Below are 5998 nucleotides of genomic sequence, written 5' to 3'. Positions count from 1 at the left end.
GGATGAAACCAAGGCAATCAATTTGGGAGATTCTGAAACTGCCAAAGAGACTCGCATAAGCATTCACCTATCACCGTCAGAAAAAGAAGAATATACTTGTTTCCTGAAAGAATATGAGGATATTTTTGCATGGTCATATGATGACATGACTGGCCTGAGCACATCCATAGTGGCTCGTAAGTTGCCTACAAATCCAATGTGTCCGCCGGTGAAACAGAAACTCAGAAAGTTCAAACCAGACATGAGCCTAAAGATCAAGGAAGAAGTCACTAAGCAAATCAAAGCCAAAGTCCTCAGGGTAGTTGAGTACCCAGCCTGGTTAGCCAACATCGTACCAGTTCCGAAGAAAGATGGGAAAGTAAGGGTGTGTGTTGACTATCGGGATTTAAATAAAGCAAGTCCCAAGGACGATTTCCCGCTGCCAAATATACACATTCAGACCGACAATTGCGCCAAGCATGAACTCCAATCCTTTGTAGATTGCTTCGCGGATTATCATCAGATTTGGATGGACGAGGAAGACGTAGAGAAAATAGCCTTCATTACACCATGGAGAGTGTACTGCTACAAAACGATGCCATTCGGTCTAAAGAATGCTGGGGCTACCTACATGAGAGCCATGATAACCATCTTCCATGATATGATACACAAGGAAATAGAGGTGTATGTTGACGACGTCATCATCAAATCCAAGAGGGCCACGGATCACATAGCAGACTTGAGGAAGTACTTTGACAGGCTAAGAAGTTATAATTAAAACTGAACCCCGCAAAATGTGCATTCGGGGTTCCTGCAGGAAAATTATTGGGATTCATTGTCAGCCGCCGAGGAATCGAGTTGGACCCGTCCAAAGTTAAGGCTATCCAAGAACTACCACCACCGAAGAGCAAAAATGACGTGATGAGCTTCCTGGGACGTCTCAACTACATCAGCCTCTTCATAGCACAGTATACAGTAATATGGGAACCCATCTTCAAAATGTTGAGAAAGGATGCTGAAACTAGTTAGACTGGAGATTGTCAAAGGGATTTTGACAAAATTAAGGAATACTTGTCCACACCGCGAGTCCTAGTCCTGCCAGAACCTGGGAGACCTTTGCTACGCTATTTGTCCGTATTAGATGGGGCTTTCGGCTGTGTTTTGGGACAATATAATGAGACAGGAAGAAAGGAGCAAGCCATATATTACTTGAGTAAGAAGTTCACACCTTACGAAGCACGGTATTCTCTGCTAGAACGCACTTGCTGTGCTTTGACATGGATAGCCCAAAAATTGAGGCATTACTTCTGTTCCTATACCACATACCTCATATCCAAGATGGACCCTCTAAAGTACATCTTTCAGAAGCCCATGCCAACCGAGAAGTTATCCAAGTGGCAGATATTGTTAAGTGAGTTCGATATCATCTATGTGACTCAGAAGGCAGTCAAAGGACAAGCATTGGCAGACCATCTTGCTAAAAATCTTGTGGGAGGAGAATACGAACCATTAAAAACATATTTTCCTGATGAGAAGTGTCATTCGTAGGGGAGGGCATTGCTGAAGCCTATGACGGTTGGAGAATGTTTTTCAACGGAGCTGCCAATTTCAAAGGCGTGGGTATTGGAGCAGTTTTGGTATCAATTTCTGTGCACCAACAATATGGCAGAATACGAGGCTTGCATCATGGGGCTCAATTTGGCCATCGATATGAATATACAAGAGTTGTTGGTAATTGGTGATTCCGATCTTCTGATACATCAGGTTCAAGGAGAGTGGGCTACGAAAAACACCAAGATACTACCATACTTGTATCACGTGCAAGAATTGATGAAGAGGTTCACAAAGATATAATTCAATCATTTTCCAAGAGTCCGGAACGAGTTCGCAGACGCACTGGCCACCTTGTCCTCAATGATACAACATCCAGACAAGAATTTCATCGATCCCATTCCGGTGAGGATCCATAATCAGCCGGCATACTGTGGCCATGTTGAAGAAGAAAGGATGGAAAACCTTGGTTCCACGACATCAAGGAATATTTGGCAAAAGGAGAATACCCAGAACAGGCAAACCATACTCAGAAATGCACACTGCGGAGGCTATCCAATCACTTCTTCCAAAGCGGAGGAACCCTGTATAGAAGAACTCCTGATCTAGGACTATTAAGGTGTGTTGACGCAAAAGAGGCTTCCAGATAGCTCGAGGAAATACGTGCCGGAACCTGCGGACCACATATGAACGGTTTTGTTCTAGTCAAAAAGATACTCAGAGCTGGATATTTTTAGATGACTATGGAAACAGATTGCATCCGGTACGTCCAGAAGTGCCACCAATGCTAGATACACGCAGACATGATAAAGGTACCACCAAATAAGCTCAATGCAACAAGTGCACCCTGTCCTTTTGTTGCCTGGGGAATGGATGTCATCGGTCCGATCGAGCCCACTGCTTCAAACGGGCACCGGTTCATTTTAGTGGCCATCGATTACTTCACCAAATGGGTAGAGGCTGCATCTTACAAAGCTTTAACCAAGAAAGTCGTCATAGATTTTGTCACGGATCGTGTTGTTTGTCGATTCGGGATTCCCGAGTCCATTATCACTGATAATGCCGCCAATCTCAAAAGTGATCTAATGAAAGCCATGTGTGAAACTTTCAAAATCAAGCACCAAAACTCTACAGCATACAAGCCTCAAATGAACGGAGCTGTGGAAGTTGCCAACAAGAACATCAAGAAGATACTGAGGAAGATGGTAGAAAATCACAAGCAATGGCACGAGAAGTTACCCTTCGCCCTATGGGGGTACCGCACCACAGTCCACACGTCAACTGGGGCAACTCCCAACTTACTGGTTTACTGTATCGAAGCTGTCATTCAGCTTAGGTAGAAATTCCTTCTTTAAGAATCATACAAGAAGCCAAACTCAGTGGTGCAGAATGGATAAGGAGCCGCTATGAGCAATTAGCCCTCATAGACGGAAAAAGAATGAATGCAGTATGTCACAGTTAGCTTTATCAGAATAGAATGTCCAGAGCTTTCAACAAAAGGGTCAGACCAATACAATTTGCACCGGGGCAGCTGGTACTGAAGCGGATCTTCCCACATCAGGATGAAGCCAAAGGGAAATTTCCACCCAACTGGCAAAGTCCTTACATGGTTCACAGGGTACTAACAGGAGAAGCACTCATACTTGCAGAAATTGACGGAGAAGCTTGGCCAAAACCTATCAATTCATATGCAGTCAAGAGATACTATGTTTAGATTGTATACATTCCTTCATCTGATGAAACTGAACTACGCTTGACCTGATTCCCGTTTAAGAGAGGATACATAGGCAGCCCTGTGGGTTCGGTCACATCTTAATAAAATCTTCATTTCCCTTGAACCAAAAACTGGGGCAAAATTTTGAGGAGGACCCTCAAAATTCCGGAACAAGTCCAGTCGACGCAATCATATGCAAGACAGTTAGAAATCGGTTAAGTAACTGGGATAGCATTTTGAGAAGGATTCTCAAAATTCCGGAGCAGATCCAACAAACTTCATTACACGCAGAACGGCCGAAGGATCATTCACCAAACTGGGGCAGAATTTTGAGGAGGACCACCAAAATTCTAATGCTAGGAAGCCGCAATGTCTCTAAAAGTGTTACAGTCATTAGTTCATCTAATTTACTTGATATTATATACCACTATGTTTTCTAAATAACTCTATTTCACCAAATAAGTGCATATTTTCGAAAACTTTATTTCTATGACAGCCAGGTGTTACCCAGGGTAAATCGAACAGGGTCTCCAGAGCACAGCAAAGCAGAGCAAGAAGGCAAAGGCACGAACCAACCTCCCCACAAAACTCACGATTTTTCTTTGGGTGCAGGCAAAGTAAACATAACAGGAGTATTCGCTATACAAATATCAAAATCACTATCCTCATAACAATCGGACCGCCGAGCGCAAATATATCTCCAGCTAAGAAATATTCTTCTCCTATTTGCTATTTGTCTATCGCATAAGGCTAAGCATTGCCTTCTATCTGCATGAGACTAAGCCCTGTCTCAAATCTTGCATGAGGCTAAGCCCTGCCTCCATATTTGCATAAGGCTAAGCATTTCCATCTCCAATTGCATGACACTAAGCCCTATCTCAAATCTTGCATGAGGCTAAGCCCTGCCTCCATATCTGCACAAGGCTAACCATTGCCTTCTCTCTGCATGAGACTAATCCATGTCTCAAATCTTGCATGAGGCTAAGCCCTGCCTCCATATCTGTATAAGGCTAAGCATTGCCTTCTCTCTGCATGAGACTAAGCCCTGTCTCAAATCTTGCATGAGCTAAGCGCTACCTCCATATTTGCATAAGGCTAAGCATTGCCTTCTCCAATTGGATGAGACTAAGCCCTGTCTCAAATATTGCATGGCATGATTCTTGTAAAACCAGGAATATGTAGGCAGCTCAGAGACCAGGGTGCGACCCACATTTTTCAAAACACCTATTCGGTCAAAATTGGTTATTATTTTTTTACCCGACAACTCTTTCATCCTTCCCGGGTAAAGAGGGGCGGCTGTTGATACCCAATTTTTCCCCCATATATTTCAAAATGCATATATACTTTCAAAATAGTGCATGAGCATCAACCAGTATTTTTCCATAATTTTCTATAATTTTAAAAGGATCTTAATTAATTTATTCCAGCATTTCATTATTTAAATAGTTACTAATTGCATCACAAATAACTTTATAATGATTTATTATTTGATTTTTAATACTTATATTTATAATTAAGCTTTGATTATATTATACATAATTATATTTACATTTGTAGGTTATAATTGCAATAACTTTGCAACAATAGCCCATGTATGCATAATTTCTTTATTTTTACACGAAAATGACTCTTTATATTTTTACAATATTGAGTAATTATTTTAAATCATTTTTCATACATAAATAGCACTTTTCATCATTTATTAACTATTTTTTAAAAAATTATTTTATTAAATTAGATGGGTATTTAAAATAAGGCCTCTTTTAATTTAATTTTCGAACCTTAGCCCAATAACTACTCTAGACCAATACCCTAACCTAACTCAATACCCATAACCCATACCCAATAACCCAATTATAACCCGCCCCAACCCTAGATTTAATCCTAGCAGTTGATCTCGGAAGATCAATGGTCCAGGACAATCTTTCCTTTTTTAATTAACCAAACAACCTAAACCCTACCCGTTTTCCCGAATTCGTCGCCCTTGAAACCCGTTCCCTCCTCTCGTGTCTCCCACCTTCCTCCAAACCCTAGCCCGCCGTCACTGAAACCCCTTTTATTCATGGGTACTTTCTTCAACCTCAGGCCTTATCCGGCCTCATATCTCCACTGGTTGTTCGATTTTCACGATACTTGATGGAATCTCAAGAGATCGGGACCAGATTTGGTTCAAATCTCCCATTTTCTCTGTTAATCCGTTTGTGTTCGCTCATACGTCTGTGAGTACTAATATCTTCGTGTTTATGGCTTCAAATCTCTGGTTCAAACCAGATCTTTTCACCCCTGTTTGTTTTTTACATAACCTAACTATTTCTAGCTAAATCAGGTCAGATCCCTTTAGATCTGAAGCGGTTTGAGTTTGTTTGTTACTTTTCCTTTAAGATTCTTCTGTTTTTCCAACTATTGTCAACCGATTTCATTTTTTCCTAAAGCTAAGGTTTTGGTTCTAAGCGATTTTTGCGAAAACGTTTTAAAATGTTTAAGTGTTTAACTCTGGTTTTCTTCCTTTACCTTTTCAACTGATTTTCATCTCTATGCCTTCATGCCCTAGGTTTTTCAATCATTCTACTGTTTGCTACAATGTTTGCCCGTTTACTTTGGCTGTCAATTAAAGTGATTAATTGATTTACCTGCCTTATTAGGGTTCGAAATTGTGCTTTCTTTTTCTGAAAAGAAAAACTGATATTTCCTTGACAGATTTTCCCCTATTCTTTCCTTATATGTGAGTCATAATTGGTACTACCTTTCTTAATT

This window comes from Nicotiana attenuata, chromosome 2, assembly GCF_001879085.1.
Source record: "Nicotiana attenuata strain UT chromosome 2, NIATTr2, whole genome shotgun sequence".
In the NCBI taxonomy this organism is placed as follows: domain Eukaryota; kingdom Viridiplantae; phylum Streptophyta; class Magnoliopsida; order Solanales; family Solanaceae; genus Nicotiana; species Nicotiana attenuata.
This window is presented reverse-complemented; position numbering follows the sequence as displayed.